Raw genomic sequence first — 12630 nt, 5'->3', positions numbered from 1 at the left:
GTTTGATGTCTTATAAAGAATGGTGATATTTCTGTTCTTGCACTGTTGCACTGCATACAGAGTCTGGCTTGTTGCTGTTTCCATTTCAGTTTTCAACTAATTTTTTTTATTTATACTTTATGATTGTTTTTATTCTGTATTTGGTGAGGATTTGTCTGTGTTCTGCATGTTTGATGGAGGTGAGGTTTCTGCTATCATGCAGTTTCTGTGTAGGGATTTATAGCAGCTTGACTTGTTCTATTTTTCCCCATAGGTGATGTATTAGGTCTTGGTATACTATCTGCAGTGTTGCCTTTTCATAAATAGGGTTGTTACTATTTGAGTGCTGGCAGTTCATGGTATTTTGTTATGGAAGATTCACTATACTACACTTTTAATTCAGATTACTCATGAGGAGCAGCTAAGTGGCAAGGGCCCTCCTCTATTGTTGCACTGAGAGACTGAAAGAGAAACTCTTGACTGCATGCAGGCTGTCAGCTCATTACCCTGTAAATAATACATATGCAAATGCACACCTCAGGTAGTTTGCTAACCGGTTCTAAAAAAAAAGTGAAATACCTTTTTCTCTTTAAAAACTTGGCGAAAATTTGAAAGTTTTCGAATAAGAGTTTTAAAATATTAGCTCAGAGTAAATATATTATTACTCCTCACAGCACATCTATAATCGGGTTGGTTTTAGTTTTCCTTGTATACAGACATAGGAAAAGGAAAAGAGACAACAGTAGCAGAAGAAACCAAAGGACGAGAAAAGAAAAAAAAAAGCAGATTCAGGTGGGACGGAAGTATATTAATGCAAATGAGGGGGAGGCCCTCTGCCCCGCCCTCACGTGTCCAGTCCTGGGGGCGTGGAAAAGTGGGCAGCCCTTTTATATGTAGATGTTAGGGAGCTTTCCCTTGGAGTTGGCAACCTTAATATGGGATAAATGTGAGAAAAATCTGAGTATCAGTTGCAGTTTGGTACTGCAACATTTTATGATTATATGTATTCATTACCATTAGCAACATTTTGCATTGTCTGAATAACATTAAAAACAAAATACATAAAAGGGACACATTTGAGAAATTGTTAGTGTAAAATCCCTATATGCCTTGGACCAGGATCTTGATGATTCTTAGGAAGAATAAGTGGGTGGAAGTATTTTCTTTCTCCTAGGCCTGTTGCTTTTAACAGAGCACTGGACTTAGTCAGGATACTGCCCGTGTCCCGCCAGAGAGCCCGGCAGACCTCCGGCAGCCTAGGGTCACCTCGTCACGTGTCACTCCGCGTCCATCATTGGTGAGCCCGCACGGCCCACCGGGAACTCTGACGTCATCCGCTGAGCGGGCGCTCGAGTCTGCGCCTTGCGACTGGCTGTTGCCCATTGCTTCCTCTTGTCGCAGAAGGACGACGGGAAATGGCGGCAGAGTTGCGTGAGAGCAGCTGAAGCTTTCAGCCGGAGGTGAGAGGCGGCCCAGGGGGATTGCTGAGGCTTCTCGTGCGTGTTCTTGTTCTGTCATCGATGCTCGTTGGCATTCGGTTCTCTCTCTCAGTGTTCGCGCGCCCTTCCCGTTCTCTCCCCCCCCCCTACTCTTTAGCCTCATTGTCCGCTCCGGTTCTCGTCTCCAGGGAGAGGGAGCCGCCGCCGCCGCCCGGGATCAGCGAGCGAGAGGTGTCTCGTGCGCGTTGGGCAGGGTCCGTGTTCTCGCTCTGTCGTCGATGCCCGTTGGCATTCGATTCTCTCCTCTGCAGGTCGTCTCTCCCTCCAGTGTTCGCGCGCCTTCCCGTTCCCTCCCCCTCCCCGTACTTTTTGTCCGCGCGCTGAGCTCGCGCCGGGTCTCGTCTCCATGGAGAGAGATTCGCTACTGTCCGGAATGTGTGAGCGAGTGTGCGCGGGCCTAACTTTTTTTTTTTTTTTCCCCCTCTGCTGCATGATGTGCTTCCTGCTCCTGAGAGGGTCAAAGTCTCCTGCCCTGAGAGTTTGTGTGTCTGTGTTTTGTGAACGAGTGCGTGGTAAGGGCCCTGTTACTTACTTTAAATATAGTCCTGTACAAGTGAAGGCGGATGGCATGGAGGAGTCTTTCTCCCCCCCATAAAAAGTGAAGGATGTTCTAGTAATGAACGATACAAGCTATTAAAGAAGCCAATATCTCCTCGGTCTCTTCCGTGTCCATTTCCTTCCTGCTGTCCGAGGATGCAGTAAGGGGCCTCTGGTGTAAACTGCGCTCTGTGCTTTACCCAGCATGCCGCCACCTAATCCTAAAATGAGGTTTTTTTTCTTGGAAAGTCTATATATATATTCCGATATAGACGTGGCTTGATATTTTATGTAACTTAGTAACAGTTACTTAAGAAAATCCTCAATCCCTGCCTCCCCCCACTAATTTAATTCCACCCGCTTGTCTTTGAGGATAAACTTTGTATAGTCTAATTAAATCTTGCCTTTTGTGTTTAATATGATCTAGTTGTTGACATCCTTTGCTGTATTAGCTTGCATAATTTATCAGTACCACTACTTGCCTTCTGACAGGAGACTGTCAAAAGGGTATCTGGTGGTGGGAGGCTAGGTACTGTGCACTTTATCTCCAAGATATATATGCTAAATCCTACTTAGAATAGGTTTTGGAAATTAAAACTTTCCTGAAGCAAGTGGACCGGCACAAACTTCATTTAGTTGCTTAGCTTTCATACTAGGCTTGTGATAGTGAAATTTAGCATTCAGAAAATTAATAGTGTGATGGAGAGACTAAGTTACAAGACTGGCTCCAGTGTTACTATTATAGTTGAAGAAATGTTACTATATTGATGATTATGATTGTATGCATTGCCTTTTTGTCAAGCTCCATATATTTTTAGAATGCTAATCTTTCTTGTGATTGTAATCATAAAGGTCATAATGATATTTGAGACAATAAGAATAATATTGTCTTGGTTTCAGATAAAATAGTGAATGGTAAATAGAAGAAATCTGAAAGGAAAATATGGGGCAGATTTTTCTTTCTAGCAGCAAGATTAGTATTTTTAAAAATTCAGTACAGTTGTGATTGATAAGGGAAGTATTCAGAAGAGTACAAATCCCTTATTATGAAGTTTCTTTAATATATAAATGCAGAGAGATGACTTTGAGGGTGAGAGTGAAAGAAGGGAGAGGATAGATGAAGAGAGTGCAGATATTAGGGGGGAAAAAGTCACCCTGGGAAAATGGAGTGGACTCTTAAGAACATAAGAATTGCCATGCTGAGTCTAACCAAAGGCCCTCGAGCCCAGCATCCTGTTTCTGACAGTGGTCAATCAGATCCCATAAAATAGGTTTAATTCCTGTTACTCACTGCCAGGAATAGTAGCAGTTTTCTTTAGTCTGCTTGGCTAATAATCGGGCCGATACAGTAAAAATTTGCGGGAGAGCTGGTGCTCCGAGGCGAGCACCCGCTCTTCCAACGTGCGCCCAGGCCACTCTCTTGGGTGCGCGATCCAGTATGCAAATGAGGGCCTGCGGTAAAAGGAGGCGTTAGGGACACTAGTGCGTCCCTTGCACCTCCTTTTTGACAGGAGCGGCAGCTGTCAGTGGGTTTGACAGCCGACGCTCAATTTAACTGGCGTCTGTTCTTGAACCCGCTGACAGCCACGGGTTCGGAAAACGGACGCCGGTATAATTGAGCATCCGTCTTTCAACCCGCAGGCCGCCAGCCGATTTAAAAATTTTTTTTTTTTAATTTTGGGGTCTCTGAATTAATATCGCTATGATATTAAGTCGGAGGGTGTACAGAAAAGCAGTTTTTTCTGCTTTTCTGTACACTTTCCCGTTGCCTGCAGAAATTAAAATGTGTGGCTTGGCTGCACATTTTACTTTCTGTATCACGCGGAAATAACTAATAGGGCCATCAACATGCATTTGCATGTTGCGGGTGCTATTAGTTTTTTTTTTTGGGGGGGGGGTTGGCAGCGCGTTTTCGACGGGCTATTACCCCTTATTGTATAAGGCATAAAAATAGCTTGTCAAACGTGCGGGCTAACAGTGCGCCCCAGTGGAGCACACTGTACTGTATCGGCCTGAATGTTATGGAGTTTTCATCTAGGAACTTGTCCAAACCTCTCTTAAACCTTGGTATGTTAGTCTTCTTGATCATATCTTCTGTAAATAGATTCCATCTTGATTGTGCGCCGAGTGAAAGTGTTTTCTATGATTTATTTTGAATCTGCTGGTGGTTAGTTTCATGGAGTGTCCCCTTGTTTTAATATTATTTGAAAAGGTAAATAACCATCCTTATGTGTTTTTTTTGTTTTAAATTTTATTTATTTATTTTTACCCACTCCATCTCGCTCATGATTTTATAAACCTCTACCAAGATTCCTCAAAGCCATCTGTTTTCCAAGCTGAAGAGCCCTAGTTTGCACAGCCTCTAATCATAGGAGAGCTGTTGCAATCCTTTTATTGCCATCCTCTGTACTTTTTTCTAGTTCTGTTATGTCTTTCTTGAAACAGTACTCAAGGTGCAGTCATACAATGGCTCTATATCTTCTGTTTTATTTTTCATTGCTTTTCAGATCATTCCTAGCCTTGTTTGCTTTTTTTGACTGCTGCTATGCACTGAGCTGAGGATTTTAACGTCTTGTCCACAAGGACTCAGCATCCTGTACCTGTAATTAGGATTATTTTTCCCTATGTGCATCACTTTGCACTTTCCCACATTAAATTTCATCTGCCATTCAGTTGCCTAGTTTCCTGGTCTCACAAGGTCCTTCTGTGGAACCTATGATAGAAAAAGGTGAAACTGAAATGGAGAGATGAAAAAATAAATACATTTGTTCAAATTGTACTACTATATGTGGATTGCATCTAGGCATTGAAAATATGCATTGTGGTGCTGTGGCAAACAGACAAGTCTCATGATTTCATCTGCTGTCTGCCAGAGTTGACAAGTGTTTCCTAGTGTGTAGCAGATGGACTTAGGACCAGTGGGTATAGTGTACTCATGCTAGCAGTTGGAGACGGATCAGATTTCAATCTGATGTCAGCACCTAGTACATATACCCCTGCAGGAAGTGCAGATTCTCAGTATTTTTCCGTCTCCAAAGCAGTTAGGAGCTATCTTCACGCTCGCCCAGTGTTAGAACAAAATTAAAGAACAAAAACATCCTGAAGACGAGCCCCGCACTCCTGCGGTGATACCCTCGGGTCCCTCCCCCAGTTGAGTTTCCCGAGGTGATTTCCGTGGTCCCTCGGAGGTAAGAGCCTCGGTCCGGTGGCCGAATCGCGGCAGGGACCTAGCCCCCGAGCGAGAAGGGTTCGGGCGTGGCACAGAGGCAGCCTCGGTCCGGAGCCGAATCGCGGCGAGGACTTAGCCCCCGAGCGAGAGGAGTTCAGGCGCGGCTGAGAGGCAGCGGGTGCATCCCCTCAAGCGCGGCAGTGAAGGTATTTACCCTCTCCCCCCGCAGCCGGAGACCGCCCGGGTCGCAACCGGGAAGCGCCGAAGACAAGGTAAGGCATACATCTTCTATTTAAACGGTCTCCGAAGATCGAGGAGGAGCAGGGTCTGCCCACGTGGAGACCCTCTAAGGAGGTCGCCATATTGCCCACACGCTCGCCGTCGCCATCTTGGCTTTCTTCGCCGCCCGCCGCCTGATCGAGCGCACAAATTAAACTAAGCGCATACTTTAGGCGCCCGAAATTAGCTGGGCGCATATTTTAGCTAGGCGCCCAATACTTGGGCGTATATTATAGGCGCCGATTTTGCACCCCAAGAGATGTGGAGAGGAGGAGAAGGATGACCAAAACTGCTTGGCTTAGAGAGAACTTTTGTTGCCAGATGACCTATGTTACCAGGTAGCAGTTGGATGAATAACCCTTGCCCCAAACTTTATCAACCCCTTCCCTCTAACTTTCTTTATTGGTAACTAAGCAGAAAGCAACTGTAGTATATCTTCACTTATTTTTCTGTGGTTTGAAGTAGCTAGAATATAATACTAATATGTAAGATTTGAAAAATCCATTCTCCTGGAGCAAGTCAATTTTCATAGCTGGCAGAAAGAGTTTAAAGTCGGGATAAGAGACAGTGTCTCTTGCCTTAATCAGAGGAGGCCATGGTGTCCATCTGCAGGACTACAAGGAAGAGGCTAGTGAATGGAAGAGAATGAGAAGGCTGGATGTTGGGGGTGAGGGGAGAAGGAGCAGTACCAGGAAGGAAAGCCAGTAAGAAAACACAACAGGAGAAGTGTGTAGGGGGAGCAGGGGATGGTGAGAGAACTGCACTGTAGGGGGAGGAGGGAGACTACAGCATAGTTTACACAAGGGAAATCTTGCCTCACTGATCTGCTATGCTTTTTTTTTTTTCTTGAAGGGGCTTATTTAATGTGGATAATGGTGAGCTGGTGGACATAGTGTATTTGGATTTTCAGAAGGTGTTTGACAAAATGCCCTATAAGAGACTCCTGATAAATTTAAAAAGTCATGGGATAGGAGACACTGTCCTATTGTGTATTGCAAACTGGTTAAAAGATAGAAAACAGAAAAGGATTGAATTGAAAAGGGTAAACAGTGGTGTGTCTCAGGGATCTGTACTGGGACTGCTGTTTTTTTTAATATTTATAAATTATCTGGAAAGGGAAACGAGTGAGGTGATTAAATTTGCAGACAAAATTATTCTGTTAAATTACAAGCAGATTGTGAAAACTTGGTGGAGGACCTTGCAAGACTGGGCATTTAAATGGCAGATGAAATGTTATATGTACAAGTGCGAAGTGATGCACATGGGGAAAAGTAACCCACACTGTGTAGTTACAAGATATTAAGCTCCATATTAGGAGTTGCTACCCAGGAAAAGGACCTGGGTGTCATAATGGACGATACTTTGAAATCTCTGGTTTAGTGTGCTGCAGCAGTCAAAAATTGAAAAGAATGATAGGAATGGAGAATAAAATGGTGAATTGTCTTAATGCCTCTGTGTATTTCTCCATGGTGAGACCAAACTCCATTATGGAGTTCTGGTTGCCGCAACTCAAAAAAGATAATAGTTGCAATAGAAAAGGTAGAGAAAAGGGTGATTAAAATGATAAAGGGGATGGAATGGCTCCCATATGAGAAAAGACTAATGAGATTAAAGTTCAGTTTGGAGAAGAGATGGCTGGGGGGATATGATAGAGGTCTATAAAATCATAAATGGAATAAAATGGGTAAATGTAAATCATTTATTTACTCTTTCAAAAAATACAAACAATAGGATACTTCATGAAATTAGTAAGCACATTCAGAAAAATCAGAACATTTTTTCACTCAAGCTTTGGAATTCATTGTTAGAAACACTATGCACAATTCACAAACTAATCAATGAAGAAAATACTGATTGGTTAAACACTGCAATACGACTACATGTCCCCCAGAGAAATCTCAGATCAGCCAATAAAGCTCTACTAACCATACCCTCTAAAGACAGCTAAACTGTACCCTAGGATGCATACCATCCATTCCAGGTGATTTGCTACTCTTTAATTTGTCACTCGCCTACTACATCTTCCAGGTTCACAGTGATTTCGTTCAGTTCGTCTGACTCATCACCGCTGAAAACCATCTCCGGAACTGGTATCTCCCCAACATCCTCATTAGTAAACAAAAAAGCAAAGAATTCATTTAGTCTTTCTGCAATGGCCTTATCTTCCCTAAGAGCCCCTTTAACCCCTCGGTCATCTAATGGTCCAACCGACTCCCTCACTGGTTTCTTGCTTTGGATATATTTAAAAAAGTTTTTATTATGAGTTTTTGCCTCTGTGGCCAACTTCATTTCAAATTCTCTCTTCGCCTGTCTTATCAATGTTTTACACTTAACTTGACAGTACTTATGCTTTATCCTATTTTCTTCAGATGGATCCTTCTTCCAATTTTTGAAGGATTTTTTTTGGCTAAAATAGCCTCTTTCACCTCACCTTTTAACCATGACTGTAATCGTTTTGCCTTCCTTCCACCTTTCTTAATGTGTGGAATACATATGGACTGTGCCTCTAGGATTGTATTTTTAAACAATGTCCAAGCCTGTTGAACACTTTTAACCTTTGCAGCTGCACCTTTCAGTTTTTTCTAACTATTTTCCTCATTTTATCAAAGTTTCCCTTTTGAAAGTTTAGTGTTAGAGCTGCAGATTTACTTATTGTCCCCCTTCCACTTATTAGTTTAAATTTGATCATGTTGTGATCACTGTTGCCAAGTGGCCCCACCACTGTTACCTCTCTCACCAAATCATGCGTTCCACTAAGAATTAAATCTAAAATAGCTCCCTCTCTTGTTGGTTCCTGAACCAATTGCTCCATGAAGCAATCATTTATTACATCCAGGAACTTTGTCTCTAGCAAGTCGTGATGTTACATTTACCCAGTCAATATTGGGGTAATTGAAATCTCCCATTATTATTGCACTGCCAAATTGGTTTGCTTCCCTGATTTTCTTTTAGCATTTCATCATCTGTCTGACCATTTTGTCCAGGTAGACGGTAGTATACTCCTATCACTATACTCTTACCCAACACACATGGGATTTCTACCCGTATAGATTCTACTGAGCATTTAGTCTCTTGTATGATCTTTATCCTGTTGGACGCTATACCCTCCCGGACATAAAGTGCCACACCCCCACCAAGGTGATCCTCTCTATCATTGCGATATAATTTGTACCCAGATATAGCAGTGTCCCATTGGTTATCCTCCTTCCACCAAGTCTCTGTGATGCCAATTATGTCAATCTCATCATTTGCTGCTATACACTAACTCTTCCATCTTACTTCTTAGACTTCTGGCATTGGCATACAGACATTTCAAAATGTGTGTTTTTATTTGTATTAACAACCTGCTTTTCAGTTGTTTGGTGATCTTTTACATATAGGCATATGGACTGTTTGCTTTTAATGGAACCTCTCTTTTGGGATGCCCTAACGCTCCTGTTTCATTAGTATCCTTCAAGGATACATTTCTCCGAACCATGCCCTGCTGAGTGACTGTTGGCTTTCTCCCTTGTTCTCGTTTAAAAGCTGCTCTATCTCCTTTTTGAAAGTTAGTGCCAGCAACTTGGTTCCATCTGTTTAAGGTGGAGCCCATCCTTTCAGAAAAGTCTCCCCTTTCCCCAAATGTTTCCCCAGTTCCTTACAAAGCTGAATCCCTCTTCCCTGCACCATTGTCTCATCCACGCATTGAAACTCTGGAGCTCTGCCTGCCTCTGGGGACTTGCACGTGGAACAGGAAGCATTTCAGAGAATGCCACCCTGGAGGTTCTGGATTTCAGCTTCCTACCTAAAATCCTAAATTTGGCTTCCAGAACCTCTCGCCCACATTTTCCTATGTCGTTGGTGCCTACATGTACCACGACAGCCAGCTCCCCCCCAGCACTGTCTATAATCCTATCTAGGTGACGTGTGAGGTCTGCCACCTTCACACCAGGCAGGCAAGTTACCAGGCATGCTCACGTCCACCAGCCACCCTGCTATCTACATTTCTAATAATCGAATCACCAACTATGATGGCTGGCCTAACCCTTCCCTCTTGGGCAGTAGCCCTGGGAGACTTGTCCTCAGTGCGAGAGGACAATACATCACCTGGAGAGCAGGTCCTTACTACAGGATCACTTCCTGCTACACCAGGGTGATGATCTCCGACTGGGTGACCTTTCTGATCCAAGGCAGCACTGGGGCTGCCAGACTGGATTTGGGACTTGGCTACTATGTCCCTGAAGGTCTCATCAATGTACCTCTGTCTCCCTCAGCTCCTCCAAGTCTGCTACTCTAGCCTCCAGAGATCAGACTCGTTCCCTGAGAGCCAGGAGCTCTTTGCACCGAGTGCACATGTACAATCTCTCACCGGCGGGTAAAAAAATCATACATGTGACACTCAATGCAAAAGACTGGAAAGCTCCCCACCCCCTCCCCCTCTTGCTGCTGGACTGCTGCCTTCATCTTAGCTTTATTGAGTTCCTAGTTAAGTTTAGGGTACTAAGGGAGTTGAAATGAGAGTACTTTAAATTTACAGGTGAATTTACTAATTAATAAGCTAGTGTCCTACAAGGGGGTGATTAAACTTTCAATAAGGGCTGGTACAATAGTATGATTTAGATAAGACCCTGATTGATTTTGAATGAGAGAGTGTCTTGTGCCTAACAATCAAGGGTTGAGAGGGTGGGAAAGACGGACACTAGAATTAACTATCTCTGGTTTGCTTATTACCTTAGACACACACAAACTGTAAAGAATATATCCCTTAATTTCACCTTTCACCAAACTTTTATAAGTCCAAAAATTTCTGAAAGCTATAACCACCGTTAAATTAATCTTCACTCAGTTAATGGAAGGGTTTGAGATTCCCGCACCTTTAGGTGCACGCTTCTGGTCCTCCTCTAGTGCAAAGGGTGTGGGGCCTCTGGAAGCTAGGGCTGTGGAAGTCAATCCCTGGATCACTTGCGGTGACCTTTGCAGCCCTAGTCAGGTGTCTGGGAGCCCTCCCTTTCAAAATAGATTCTTTGAGGACAAGCAGGATGGTAGCCCTCACACATGGGTGATATCAGATGGAGCCCTGATACAGAAAACATGTAAAAGTTTCTAGAACTTTGACTAGGCACTCTGAGCATGCCTAGCATGTCCTATATCGCATATCCTCGTGGGGTCCCTCTAATCTCTCTCTTTCCACAGAGCTGTAGGCATCGTGGTGTGAGTGACCTCACTTTTGCCCTTTTGGAAAACCTTTTCTCGCTTTCTGCAAGTTTTTTCTTCATGATGTTCGCCGGGTCCCTCTCGGTGCTTCCTTGTAGTGTTCCTAGTCAGGTTTTTGACGCTTCTGGTAAGTTTCATTTTTTTGTGGTTAATTCCCCCGCGGCAGCGGTGGTGCTACTGCGCCCGCTGCTATCTATTTTGTGTTTGTGGTCCTTTTTATTTCATTCCATCATGGCTACATTCGGTTTTCAGCAATACTCCCGATGCCTGAGGACCATGTTCATTACAGACCCTCATGAAATATGGGTCCTCTGCCTTAGGACATTGCATAACGTCCACAGTTGCCGCTTATGCGCACAAATGACCTTGAAGCGTGGATATTTTTGGCTCGACAAGAAGGAGCAGCTGTTCGGGCCAAAGAAGTCCAAGGCATCGGTGGCATTGGCATCGATGGACCTTGGAGCCGCACTGATGGATATCATACCATCGACATCTGTGAGACCATCTGTTCAGTCAGTGTCATCAGATAGGGGTGCTGGAGACCAACCACTGTCTATCTCCTCCAGGCTGAGGATGTCTGGTTCCTCATCAGCCTTGGCACTGGGGAAAGACTGGGCCAAGCATAGAGAGAAGCCAAAGAAGCATCGGCATCAGTTCCTGTATATGCATGGTGCTGGGCACGGAGGTGCACTGGCTCATGCCTGAAGCGACCCCACGGCGAGGAATGCCAGTCCTCAGTCTTTGCTGGGAGTCTGTGACCATCTCCACTGGTCCTGATCCTCTTTAAACTCACGATCCACCTCGTGAGTTTAAAGAGGATCTGGGTACCCCTCCTTCCTCCCAGTTGGTGTTGGCATTGGCAACGTTTGAGGAGGAGCTGGAGCAGTGAGTCCAGCTGGCAGTGGAAAGGGTGCTTCAGGGCATTGTCCCTGTGGCACAGAGTGCACTGGAGCCGGTACTGTCCATCCTGGAACTGCTGCTGGAGAAGTTCAATGAGCTCATCTGTGCATTACCTACGCAGCTGGCGTCTGACGAGACAGTATTGTGCCCAATACCTCCCCCTATTGAGACAGTGATCGTTGCCAGTTGCTCCAAGGAGGAAGTTCCACCTAGGCCAGCAGAGATACTGAGGCTGTAAACCCCCCCCCCCCCCCCCCCCCCCCCCAAATCCAGCTTTGCTGGTGCCTCTACCTCTGGATGAAAGCGGAGTGCCTGGGGCACCATCCCCTGAGGCTGAATGTCCCTATGACCCCTGGTGGGATGATACTTCAGAGTCCTCTGACGAGGGCTCTGAGGGTCTCCCCTCAGATCCCTCTCCTCCAGAAGAGCAAAGGAAGCCTAACCTTCGCAGGGTTTGTGAGGTTGATGGTGGAAGTCATCTCATTTCAGTTACTGACGGAGGAGGATACCAGGCACAAAATGCTTGAGATCCTCCAGTTCGTGGAGCTGCCTAAGCAGATTGTGGCAGTCTCTGTACAAAAGATCCTTAGGAAGCTGCTGCTGAGGATATGGGAACACTCTCGCGCAGTGCCTGCTGTTAAGAAGGCTGACTCAGTCTGCCTCATCCAGAAGGCTGCTGGATTCAAAAAGGGTCAACTTCTTCACTAGTTGGTGGTGGTCGGATCTGCTCTCGAGAGCCAAGTATTCTTGGACCCATTCCTCGGCATCCCCAGAGAAGGAGCACAGAATAATGGATGCCCTTGGGAGGAATGTGTTTTAGGGGGCCATGCTCATTGTCTGCATTGTTTCCTATCAGCTCTACATGAGCCAGTACTTGTGAGACATTGGAAGCAGGTGCAAGAGGTGGCGAAGCAGCTGCCTCAACACCAGCAAGACACTCTCATGTCGGTGCATAAAGGCCTGGAGAACAGGAAATACGAGGTCCAAGTGATTTACAATGTTTCGAGACAGCATCGAGGTTTTCTGCAGCAGGAATCGGCATCCACAGAATGGCATGGCTGCAGGCCCCGGATC

At 45.0% G+C, this 12630-nt stretch overlaps 1 protein-coding gene across 8 annotated transcripts in view; it reads left to right on the top strand.

The window, feature by feature from the left end:
- The first annotated feature begins 1104 nt into the window (after window positions 1-1104).
- Window positions 1105-12630, top strand: part of BCLAF1 (BCL2 associated transcription factor 1) — a 163949-nt gene continuing 152423 nt past the window's right edge. For 2 of the 8 annotated variants that reach the window (XR_003855768.1, XR_003855769.1), the window contains exon 1: window positions 1105-1439. The gene's annotated coding sequence lies outside the window, so the exon portion shown is untranslated. The remainder of the gene's footprint in view (window positions 1440-12630) is intronic. The other 6 variants (XM_029596628.1, XM_029596627.1, XR_003855770.1 and 3 more) reach the window with 5 other exon arrangements.

The sequence above is a fragment of the Rhinatrema bivittatum genome, chromosome 3 (genome assembly GCF_901001135.1).
Source record: "Rhinatrema bivittatum chromosome 3, aRhiBiv1.1, whole genome shotgun sequence".
Lineage (NCBI taxonomy): Eukaryota > Metazoa > Chordata > Amphibia > Gymnophiona > Rhinatrematidae > Rhinatrema > Rhinatrema bivittatum.
The sequence above is the reverse complement of the archived record's forward strand: the minus strand, read 5'-3'. Positions and strand labels throughout refer to the sequence as shown.